At 52.1% G+C, this 12,182-nt stretch overlaps 1 protein-coding gene across 9 annotated transcripts in view; it reads left to right on the top strand.

The window, feature by feature from the left end:
• The window catches only part of SUSD6 (sushi domain containing 6), a 100,883-nt gene that overhangs the window by 2,202 nt on the left and 86,499 nt on the right, over positions 1-12,182 (top strand). For 2 of the 9 annotated variants that reach the window (XM_075427353.1, XM_075427344.1), the window contains exon 1: positions 10,403-10,466. The exons of 2 other annotated variants lie outside the window; for them this stretch is intronic. The gene's annotated coding sequence lies outside the window, so the exon portion shown is untranslated. Of the gene's footprint in view, positions 1-10,402; positions 10,467-11,043; positions 11,129-11,907; positions 11,995-12,182 lie in introns of those variants that run through there. 5 more of the 9 variants (XM_075427350.1, XM_075427348.1, XM_075427352.1 and 2 more) reach the window with 5 other exon arrangements.

The raw sequence follows: 12,182 nt of genomic DNA, 5'->3' as shown, positions 1-12,182 counted from the left end.
GCTGGTGAGAGGTCTAGAGAACAAGTCTTACGAGGGGTGGCTGAGGGAGCTGGGGTTGTTTGGTGTGGAGGAGACTGAAGGGAGAGCTCATCGCTCTTTACAACCACCTGAAAGAAGGTGGAGTGAGGCAGGTGTTGGTCTCTTCTCCCAAGTAACTAGCGATAGGACCAGAAGCAATGGCCTCAAGTTGCACCAGGGGAGGTTTAGATTGGATATTAGGAAATACTTGTTTACTGAGAGAGTGGTCAGACGTTGGAACAGGCTGCCCAGGGAGGTGGTGGAGTCCCCATCGCTGGAGGTGTTCAAAAAATGTGGAGATGTGGCATTTTTGGATATGGTTTAGCAGACATGGTGGTGTTGGGTAGATAGTTGGTCTTGATGATCTTAAAGGTCTTTTCCAACCTTAATGATTCTATGATGCTCGGGGCTTTTGGCAGGTTGCTGTTTCAGCCTCCAGTGGGGCTGTATTTGAGCCTTGATCTTTCAGGTTTCCTTGCGGATCTTTAGGAACCCCATAAGTGGTCTCCCAAATGCAATTAGAAGGGGATTTATCGGGACATTTTAGAAGCAGCTGGATATGACTTTAGGAGACATTAACACACACTGTCCAAACATGGAGTCATATCCCTACCTCATCAAGACTAAAGGAGATTTGGGATGGGGCAGGAGGAGGTCTCTGGAGGAGCTGTAGAGGATCACTGCTAGGGAGTCATTTTGCCACACACAATTACAAAACCTAGTTCTCTGTTGGCTAGAAATGTCTAGAAACTTACGTAGTCAGGCGGAGCAGTACTATAAGGTTGCGCCTCTGCTTTAATAAGCATTTTGCTTGTTTGCATTGCTGTTAATGATAGCAAGAGATGCAGGGCAGTGGAAAATTGGGAGTACGGATTGTGGGGGTGGACGTATTTGTATCACTTCAGCAAATTCTCCTGTATGCTCTTCATTGCGCGTGTATTAATTACTTTCTTCCCACCCTACTTTAAAACTGAGAGAGAGCTTGTGAGCTCGTGTCCTCGTGAGAGCTCATGTCCTCGTGAGAGCTATTTCACAGCCTGCTAGAGCTCACTGGTAAAATATTATTAGTTACTTTCAGCTTCAGTTTTTCCTCTCTTGGTTTTATCTTCTCTAGTAAATAATATGCCCTCTCTCCTTCTTGGGTGTAAGCCTTACGAACGTTTGTAAGCTGTTTCCATATCCCCTCAGAGCCAAGGGAGACATATCATCATTGCAAATCAATCCCCTGTAGTTGCGCAACGAGCTATCGCCTTTCTTCTCATCTCCTCCCAGTGTGTCAGGCTCTCCCAGTAGCTGCGGCCCTGAACTGAGCAGTGGGCTCCTGCCCTGCACTCCCCTCCATGCTGCCTGGTGCAGGGTAGCTGTGTGCACAGTCCTGGTGCGTTGCCTTCATCCTCTCTTGTATCACCTCATGTCTCCTTCCCTAATTTGCTAGCTCTCCTAAGGCTTGCTCAACGCGGTTTGACTTTCCAGAACTGTTCCCCCCTCTGCCATGGGGAACATTAGTTGGTGAATTATTTCCTCCTTGATAAATAGCTTTTGTTTTCCAGGTTGAATCCTGTCTTCATCTAGTTTGCAGTTTCCACTCTCTCTTTCTCAGGCTGTGTTTACACCGTTCTTGGGAGGACCCTGACCCAGCTATGCCGTAGCTACTCCAGCTCTCAGCCTACTCACTCCTATTTAGACTCCTTCTGGTTTTGCACCAGGATATTCCTGCTCCTTACTGAGTCCTGGAGTCAGGGGGAAGGTGACAGCCTTGGGGAGAGGAGAGTGCAGCCATCTGACATAGTTTTAAGGCTACGGGCTGCTGGTGTCTCCCAGGCACAGGGTCCTTCCCTTTCTAGCTGCAGATGGAGCCCAGGCACCCAGCACCTTCCCAAGTGTGTCCCTTCCTTGCCTGGAGGCAGTGCCCACACCCCTCCCAGACACACCAGAGCCTCTCCAGCACTGCCTTCCTCTGTCAGCTGGATGGTTTAAGAACTAGTTTAAAACTTTGATGAGGTGCTGAGTCTAAGGTCTTACTGATCCCTATCCCCGTGATACCCGTGGTCCCTTCCCTGTAAACAGCCCCTTGCCACATGCCATCATCCTTTGTTGACAGTCCTGCAGCCCCTCCACCCAAGTGATTTTGCACTAGCGCTGAACATGAAGTCCTGTGCCCCCTGCCAGGCTGCACCCCGAGCGGCTTCAAAGTCGCTGCCTGAAGCCGAGGCACCATCCCCACCGCTCGGAGCCCAGACGCTCTGCTTAGTGTTGTCATCTGTGGCTGGGCCTCAGCCACCTCACGTGAGTCTCTGGGGAGATGGAGCTTTGGGCTGGGGCAGATGCGCAGAGTGGGGAGGCAGAGAAGAGACAGGGACGTGAGGATGTAGCTGGAGATGGCGACATATGGCAAGGGACAATGCAGAGGGCCACCGCCAGAAGCAAAATGTTTGGCAGCCACTGGGGACAGACTTGCACTGCAAATACTACATCCTTTGCTCTAACGCTGGAGTCTAAGGCCAGCACGTGAACCGTGCTGACGGTGAGTTATTAGTGCTCATCTTGCTGGGTGACGCCATGGTGCATGCTGTTTGGTGTCTCACTGAAGCCACTTGGTCCTCAGTAACGAAAAGGTTTGGTTGGTCCCTGGCTGAAAGGATCTCCAGATGGTTGGCGCTCTCTGTAGTAAGGACTGGCAGCAGCATTGCTGCACAGATGCTTTCTCGGGGTCACGCCGAACAGCTCTTTGCTCAGCTTTGTGTGATTTTGGCACATCTGCAGTGGTCTTTGTATTTGGATAAAACCTACGCAGTTACCAGGGTCATCTGAAAAAATATGGTAGGCTGGCAGAGAAAATTTTGAAAATGAGAGAAAAAACCTTGTCACTGCATATTTCCATGGAAACAGATACAGATGTGAGAGTAGATTTGCTTTTGGGGATATTCTGTTTGCAGTCATTATTTTTGGAGAAATTAGAATACTGGCATATTTTGGCCCAAACCAAATCCAAGATGTGGCTGCTGAACCTCATGCACTCAGTTCTCCTGGTCAGGCTTGGCTTCTTACAGAGAGCTCATGGGTCGTGAGGGAGTTACGGAGCCCTTGCACCTGCTGAGTCATGGAGGACAGATTTGGACGCAGGGTCGTAGAGCAAACTTAAGGTGAGGTAAACAGATACATGAATCACTCAGAAATTAGTATGAGGAAGTCTTTGTTATACAAGAGGTCAGTACATCGTTGGAGTGATCTGTGCAGAACTACAAACTACATCTGCATGAGCTGCTATCCATATAGAAATAGTGCAGTGACCCAGAATCGTCTCTAATAAGCACATGCCATTGAGTATAAACTCAACAGGAAGATTACCTGCTAGCCCTGGTTACCTTTTAAAGCTGAAGCTGAAAAGCAGTTACATTCCATTCATCTACTTGAAAACTGTTGGTTTTGAGCAAATGATCAATCTTGCATGCTGCTTCAGTTTTCCAAGCTGCGCTATTTATTCTAGCACAGCCTGGAAATCACAACGTGAAGCTATTGGAGAACAGTGGGAAATATGACATTGCTGGCGATGCTCTTCAGGGGGAGTAAAATGCAAAGTGTAATCAAACAGAATAATCTGCTAGAGTAAGACTGAAGATTTTAAATTATTTGAGTTTTAACTAATCTGAGGTGTTTATTAGCTGAATAGTTTGAGATTCTTTCTCTTCCTGTATGACTTCTACCTTGACCATGGTATGGATTTTGTCAGTTAGGTATTTTTAGAACTGCAAAAATCTCGCATCACTCTTCCTTCCCCTACCAGAAGCTGCACCAAAACATAGTTTTCCAGGGTATAGTGTTTAACGCTCCAGTCTAAATATGAGCTACTTTGGCATTCCTATGTCGTACTTGTCTTGCCTAATGGTACGGTGCCAAGCAGCTCGCAGACAGAAGGAAGAGATTTGCTGTTTGCTTCTGCTCTCATCTGGGAGTGAAGTGCAGCAGGGAGCACGAGAGAGGGGTCAGGAGTTGAGAGCTGCACCTTTCCTCGCTTCGTTAGCCGTACACCCATGCATGTGGAGTGTAAAAAAGGTATATGGGGGCTTTGCGCTCAGCCTGCGTTGATGCACATTGAGGCCTGAGGAGAAAGGCGAAGAAGTGTTAAGCCCATGACGCCTGCCTCCCGAATTCAGGAGGACTGAAGGACAAATACCACGCTCGCGGAGGCAGAGTCGCGTCACGCACCCCCAGGAGGCCAGTGGCGTGGTCGCCCACGGCTGAGTTGCCCCTGCTGTTTTAACACAGTTTAACAATAACCCAAGCTACGGAGTCTGTCTTGACGAGACCCAAACCCCCTTATGAATAATTCTGCTTAATTACAGGCTAATGTCTACCGCTGAAGGCTGCTACTCGTAATGATAGGATTACATTTAAATTCCTCAAAATTATATCTATATCTGTATGTTTAGACTTTGGAGAGGATAAACTCTATTATTTGTCTGCAGCAAGAGCTGGGATTTCTGGTTCCTTAGGGATCAAAGAGCATCCGTCCTGAACTCTGGAGGCTGTACCAGTCCCGGTGCGGTTCAGATCCCGTCACCTGAATCCCATGTCGTCAAAACCTCCCTGGGAAGGGAAACCGTTCTACCTGAAGAGTGAGAGACTGCAGCTGGAGACAGTGCCAGATAGATTTTTCTCTTCTGTTGGGCTGATACCTGGGAACAAAGCCAGCTGGAAGACTGCTGGAAGGATATCTTCCTAACTCTGATCATATTTGCAATCAGTTTTTACGCCAGATGTTGCCTCAGAAAATACGAAAGTCAGCAGACAGTGGTTTTAATGTGCAGCTTTGCAGCTTGAAAAGGGCTGAGGTTTTACAGAAAGGAAGGAAAATGAAGATTTACTGCTGCCTTGAGGTGAAGAAAGTCACTGTATGTTGCCAAACAATGCAGCGTCATGTGGAAAGAACAGATGGGAATCCAAGAAGTTAACAAATGTTCTGTAACAAAAATCTACTGTGTAATAGAAAGATTTTTACAGCTACCCTTCATTTTGAAGAGGAAGAAGTCAAGAGATGCCTGACTTTCTTAATGTAATTTTCAAAATTGACAATGAGGGGAGAAGTCAAGAGTAAATAAATCAGACTGCTTTTTACAGGAGAACCTGGAACATCAAGTTCTCGTTGGAAAGACAGCAAAGTTGAGGACAATGGGTGTTAGACAGGAACAGATTCAGTTCGTTGCTTTGTCACTTTTTTACCTGAATAAATACTACGACTGGGTATCTTTGGGCATCTAGGCCTCCCTCTTCCATCTGTGAAGAGGAATAATAGCACCTTCCCTAAGCGATGCATAGCCAATGTGATAATGAAGTCATGTATTAAATATATTAGCTAAATTTGGCAGCGGGAGGATGTCAAGATGGTTGGAAGGTAATTTAAATTAATCACGGGATTTTACAGTGAAGAAGATCTTGTTCAGCCTCTTTGAAACGGAATCCCTCAGACAAGCAAAATGGGGTCCTCTGTACCTTTTCATTGTAGCGCACAGGCAATGACGCAGCTACCGTGTCATTGAACAGATACTACAGGGGGTAGGATGGACGTTTGCCCGTAACAGTTTTGTAGAATTGGTGTTTTGTATGTATGTGTATATAAGTCAGATTCTGCAGTTTCTCTGCTCACACCAACAGTTTTACCGGACTCAGTAATTTGGGGTTTGTTGTACCTTTTTGTCCTGGCTTTTTAGCACATCGTAGGGATGGGATTCATGAGATGGTGCTGGACAAGCTGGTACAGTTCCATGGCACCACGGAACACCACGTCAAGACGCCCGTGCCGGGTGGCTGCTGCATGGCGGCGCTGTGCCCAGGCGAATGGTTCTGCCAGGATCCGGGCGCACCTCTCCTGGACAAGCCGTGGGTGCCAGCTGCCAGGCAGCTCTGAGCTATCCAGGCGAAGGAGGCCAATGTGATCTTCTGGTTTATCGGGCAAGGTGTTTCTGGTGGAGATGAGGGAGTACACCACCAGTTTGCTAGGTACCAAGGAGACCCCGTCTAGAATGCTGCGTGTTATTCCAGTGTTAGGAAATCCTGCAGGCAGGACTCTGGTGTTAAGAAAGATTAAATGAAATTTGAGACAGCAGGGCTAGTTAGGATGATCAGCGAACCAGTAAGCTAGCCTTACGACAGGACACTAAAAGAGCTGCGGTCTGTGAGCCTGTGAAATGAAATTTGAGGCAGGATGCGTCAGAGCTGTAAAAATACACAAGGGACCAGGCAACTTGCTCAGCCAGCGCCTTCAATGTGTCCTGCATTTTGCTGTGCTAACCCAGAGGCACGTCGCAGTCAACCTCAGAAATGCAGGCTCTGAAGAAGCCACTCCTGTGGAAACCAGGGTGGTTTACTTGTTGACTTCGACATGAGCAAGACCTACAGGAAACTCCCTTTTCCTTGCTCTGAACATTTAGCCCTTAAGTGAGGTGGAATTAATACCATTGTGCTGTGTGGCTTCAATCTAGCACAACTGGAGCAGAAGTCAATTTGCTGTATTTGAAAGAAAATTAATTAAGGCCTCATTTGTTTCCCTCAGAGAGAAAAGCTCTGGGTAGTTTCCAGGAGATTTTTTTTTTTTTTTTCCCTGAGCTCCTTTAGTACAGGCCTACACGTACAGAGCAGACGTTGTACAGCGTCAAGCCCCAAATCCCCGTAAGCTCCAGGCTGCGAGCTGGGTCTTCGGGCTCCCATGATGGCGTGACAGCCCCAGTGGCTGCTCCACAACTGCGCACTGTGATTCAGGTCACAGAAAGGGAAATTATCTCAGCGCAGTCAGCTTTGGTGGTACTCCGTGAAGAAAAATGTCATGGCAGGGATGATGCTCGTAGCCTGGTTTACCATCACCTGTCTTTTATCAGCAGAACTGCGCAGAGAGGGGGCTGAAGGGATTTAGAGACGAGGGGCTCAGCATCGTCCCATCTGCTTTCCTTCAGTAAGGTAGGAAGGTGGGTGGTGTGCCAAGATTTCTGTTTTACTGTTGTTTTTCCCATGTTGCTTCTGGAGATGAGCTTCCCTAATTACATCTGCTCTGAATATTAATAAATGAGTAATGCCCTGCTAAACATGAAAAATGTGCATGGGTTCCAGTGTATGATCCTGGAAGTGTAACCGAGGGCTGGCAGAACAGGAGATGTGCGCAGAAGGAAGTGGGAGAAAACACAGCAAAACGGGAGAAGTAAACTGCACAGGAGGCTAATGGACTGTGGGGATTTCAGGAGCACTTAAAAACTGATTTACTGCTGCACAAATCCCACTTCAAACAAGTTGCCAATGAATAGGTTACGCGTGTGTTATCAGCAAGAAGGCAAAGGAGCAGGAGTGTGTGTGGCTGTCGTGTATGCCCAAGTGGGAGATGCCATTTGCTGGATTCATGCCTAGCATGCTGCTGGCTCCGAGGAACAAAAGGCATCTCTGGTGTGATGCCAGCTACCCGCTTTCCCACTGGAATCCGGACATGGGGTGTTGCTGGAAGCAGCAGGGAGGACGACGCTGCACAGGATGGTGATGTCACCACGGCTCATGGGCAAGGATGGGTTGTGTCACAGCCTGAGGTAACATTATCTCTTAGGCTATTTTTTCTCCTCTGATAGTGCTTAGACTGTCAGGAGACCTTTTCCAGCTGAGCACTACCATCAGGAATTATATTTTATTTCTGGCTTCTCTCTCAGAAGGGAAATTAACTCGAAATAGGGGTCATGTTAGATATGTGGTGCCTGGACAGACATTGATAACCTGTGAAGTCTGTCATGGGATGGAAGGGATGGGCAGGTGTGTGCGTGAGGGTGAAAGGTACCATGTGTTATCATGAGGATGTGGAGGGCTTTGAGCAGTTTTAAGGAGAGGATAAGAATTTAATGGCTGGGATTAAAAAGACGTTTCTTTTAGCTGAATAATCTAGTGGCAGGTCTGGATCTGGGGGGCAGCAGCTGTCCGTGTGGGGGGACTATCAAGGCGTGCAGAACAGCGTGCGATAGCTGCACTAGAGAGAAGCATTGTGTTGCTGTAAAACAGGGCTTCTCCCCAGGGCACGAGCAGCCTGGTCTCCCTCGTGATCGCGCTGCCGCGGGCTTGCCAAGGGGACCGGGGTGAAGCACAGTGTGGGGTGCCCCACTGCTCCCCCGTGTACGGGCTGCCCTCTTCCCCCAGCCCCTGCCAGCAGGTCGCAGCCCCACCAAATGCCTGTTGGCATCTCTGCCAGGAAGGAGCGTACTGATGGGCTAGGACTTGTGCGGTAGTCATACTGCTTCTCTGGAATAAAAGCAACATCCAAAGCCACCGGTTGAGAAATTAATGGTTTAATCAGATGGGGCTGCACTGAATAAGTGTGGTTCCACCTTCCGGTGAAGTTTGGCAGCTTTCATGCTTTAAAATTTCTGCCACACAAAATTAAACGTTGTTTCCATGATTTATTTCTTTTCATTTTCATTCAAGAAACCTGAAAGCCTTGAACATCAGGAAAATTGTGCTAAAATACCTGGGTTGAGACCGTAAGCTTTTCGCGGGGGGCAGAGGCGCTCTGGTGGTGGCAGCTCCTGATCTTCCTTTGTGGACACGTGTAATAAAGGGAAAACATTTCACCTTACTGTTCAGAACCTGGAGCACGAAAAAGAAAGAAAATGGAGCTGGTAGGTCTTGGGCTGTGAACAGGGAAGTACCCGTTTTGGGAGTGGTTGGTGGCCTTACACTTCCTCTGAAGCATCAGCTGTTGGCTAATGCTGGAAAGACGATATTGGGGGTCTGATACAGTATGGCAAATTGTGGTCTGAAAGGTCTTTTCCAACCTAAGCAATTCTGTGATGCTTTGGAGAGACCAGATAGTCTGTAAAGGCTGATTTCTGTGATTCCATGATAAACAAAAACCCAAGCACAGTCACATTAGTGCATCTGAAGCCCCAAAGGAAGAGCATAGTCATTTTTATTACAGCTTGATACAGTTATAATGAGAAATATGTATGAATGAGAATTAAGGAAACAAAGTATAGCATGGAAATGAAAAAGTACCTCTAAAAATTCAGAAACATTATCTGGATGATATGAATCAAAAATGTGAACCAGCCCCCAGGGAGGGGCCATTTTAGTGAGGACTTGTCAGGAGCTGCACCTTTCTGTGCGTGTGAATGGCGCGAGCAGAGGGAGCAGCGTGGCGTGGCAGCCTCCTCGCGGCCCTTCTCTTTCAGAGGTGTGTGGGTTTCTGAACTTTCCCTCCAGGTCCAGGAGAGCTGCACCAACGGGTCAAACTAGAGTGCAGCGCGGAGGTGGAGGGGACGGAGTGACAACATTGGCTCGCGCCCAGGATTTCACAAGAAGCGCAGCTGTGCCAATCGGCAGGTTTGTGTGTCGCTCTGGCTCCCACTGTTCCTTCCTGCCTTCAGGCAGGTTTTCCGGATGACCATGTCGTTTTTTTCCTGCTCTTTGGTTCTGAAGTGCTGACAAGGGGAGAATTTATAGGGTGTGTTTTGTCAGGTAGCGTGTTCACGTCTTACGTCCGAGCAAGTGACAGTAAGCTGTTTCTATAGCCTGCTATGGGCTCTCACTATGAACGATCACCGGGCTGTTGCAGAAAGATAAGGAAAGTAAACTTCCCTCCGCCTTTCCTGTGGAGCTGCATCTGCTTCCCAGCCCACGTCCGAGGGAGCAGAGCTCGCTCTCCATCGCAGAACGCGAGAACCGCAGCAGATCTACAGCAGGCGCTAACTCAAGGCAGTCAAAGGAAAGCGGTGGAGATGGGTAGATCCTTCTGGGTCCCGCGTGCACCGGCGGAGGCAGGAGCGCTGCCTCGGGAGAGGCCACGAACCGCCGACGGGCAGAGCGCGGCGGCGGCGGGAAGGTGCAGAACGCCTCCCCGCACCCCCCAAACGACGCCGAGCGTGCTCCCCCCGCCCCCCCCCCTCCACCGACAGCTCAGCCTTGGGCCCCCCCGCCAACCGCCCGTCCCCGCCGGTGCTGCGCCGCGGGACGGAGCCGGTGCGGCTGGCGCTCCCGCAGGCCTGCCACCGGCCACCGGCCTCAGTGGGCGGGCAGACGGGCACCGTCCCTCCCGGGCAGGTGCCCGGGGGCTCGGTGCGGCCGCCGGGTCCGGGCCCGGGCCCGGGCCCGAGCCCGCTCCCCTCCTCGCTCGCGGCGGGCGGGACGGTGGCGCACCGCAGCGCCCCCCACCGGTCGCGCCGCGCCACCAGCCGCCACCGCGGCCCCTTTAAGGCCCGCCCCGCCCCGCGCGGCCCGGCCGGCGGCGCGCGGGGCGGGGCGCGGCCTGGCGGGCGGCGGCGGCCGGGGCGTTGGGCGGGCGAGACGCCGGGGCGGCCGGGGCGCGCGGCCGTCGACCTTCAGCCCCAGCGCTGCGGCACCGCCGCCCCGCACCGCCCCGCACCGCGCCGCCCGCCCGCCCGTCCGGCCGGGCGCCGGCCTCGCCCCGCGACCCGCCGCCGCGCCACACGGTGAGCCGCCGCGGGGGGAGGGCGCGCAGCCCGCTGCGGGGCGGGGGGGGGCCGAGAGCCGGGCCTGCCGCCGGCGTGCGGGGGAGCGCGCACGGGAGGGCTCGGCGGCGCTGCCCCGGGCGCGGGGCGGAGCGGAGCGGCCCCGGCGGGGGGGGGCGGGGAGGGAGAGACCCGGGGGGCGGCGGGCCCCCTCCCCGCTGGCCGGGCCCGTTACGTAACGCCGCCCGCGTGCCGCCGCAGCGGGGCCGGTGTCCCTCCCGGGTCCCCGCGGGCCCGCCGTGGCGTGGGGCGAGCCTCGGGCTGAGGGGCCGCGGCCGGGGAGCGCTCCCCCCGGCTTCCCTGCAGCGGAGGCTGTGGGCGCACGGAGGGGGAGCGCGGGGCCGGGCCGGGGGTGCCGGGGCGGGCCCTGCCGCCGGTGCTCCGGCGCCAGAGGCTCCCCGTGCGCCGGGGCTCCGTCGCCGCTTGCTCGGGCGCCTGGGTCGGAGACGGCCGCGCTGGGCTGCGGAGAGCGGGGACTGCGGTGAGGGTCCCCGCGATGGAGAAAAGATGAGGGGAATACCGTAATCAGCAGTTGTTACTTCTAATCCACGTTCTTCGTGCAAGCGGCGGCGCGTTCGTGCGTCCTCGGAGCGTTCTGGTCGATGGAAGTGCCGTAGTTCGAGGTGGGCTCCTTCCCGAGGGGTGACGTCGCTGCGGGCAGCGGACGCGCTCTCGGTGTCGTTGCAGTAGCACGGGTTTGGCTGGGTGGAAGGAGGTGAGAAGAAGTAAGCAGGCAAGTCAGAAACGTCCTGAAGTCGCCTTTGGGACGGTCGAGAGCGAAACCGAGCTGATGGGCGGAGAGAATTTGGCATTTGTCTGGTTGCCCTTCGCGGTGGCTTGTTGTGCGGGTTCCCACCCGCGCTGCTGTGCGACGGTGCTGCTCGTGGCAGGAGCCTTTTCCCACCGTCATTCCGGAGGCTCCTGGGGCGATGCAGCCTGTTCAGGAGAGTCCTGCTCACAGCAGTGGGAGGAAAAGTTCTTCAGAGGAGGTTTTAAGCCCTTTAATTTTTCATGCGGTAGGACTAAGCTCAAGACATCTGGGTCTCTTCCGGAGTGGCTTTGCTGTCCTCTGTTGTTCAGCCTGTCTTTCTCTTCTAGGCTGTGCTAAAGATGTCAGGCAGCAGCTTGCCATTTGCGTCCTGCATTAGGGCTGGGAAGACAGTGCCTCTCTCCTTTTATAAGAACAATTTTTATACTTCTCTTTTTGTGTTTGTTTTTTTTTTTTTTTCTTTTCCTGTCTGAACAGAAGCAGAAGTGATACAGTTATTTTCAGAGCACATAACTGTTGCTTAGGAAAAAATGATTGAGACAGTGGGGAGAGGGGACTCCCCCCAGTCTGCGTCTCTGGCTGGAACTTGTCTGTATGCATCAAAGGGAGGCAAAGTGCCCGAGCAGGGAGAGGATTTGCACATTAAATGCCAGTGCTCCCAGGATCAGTGCTGTTGTATCTGCAGTTTATCGCTGATTTCATCTGCCGCCTCCTGTTCAGGTATCTGTCGTAAATCTCTCTGCAAGTCTGCCGCCTTTCCTTCTTTTTGTACCACGCTGTTTTTTGGGGGTGTATTTCTGCACAGAGAGAATAATTGTTTCCGGTCTTGTGATCTGCTGGCCAGTTGTGTCACTGGCAGTTTTGCAGATTGTACTTTTGTCTTTTTGTAACTTACGTGTTGTTTCTGG

The sequence above is a fragment of the Opisthocomus hoazin genome, chromosome 7 (assembly GCF_030867145.1).
Source record: "Opisthocomus hoazin isolate bOpiHoa1 chromosome 7, bOpiHoa1.hap1, whole genome shotgun sequence".
NCBI lineage: Eukaryota > Metazoa > Chordata > Aves > Opisthocomiformes > Opisthocomidae > Opisthocomus > Opisthocomus hoazin.
The sequence above is the reverse complement of the archived record's forward strand: the minus strand, read 5'-3'. Positions and strand labels throughout refer to the sequence as shown.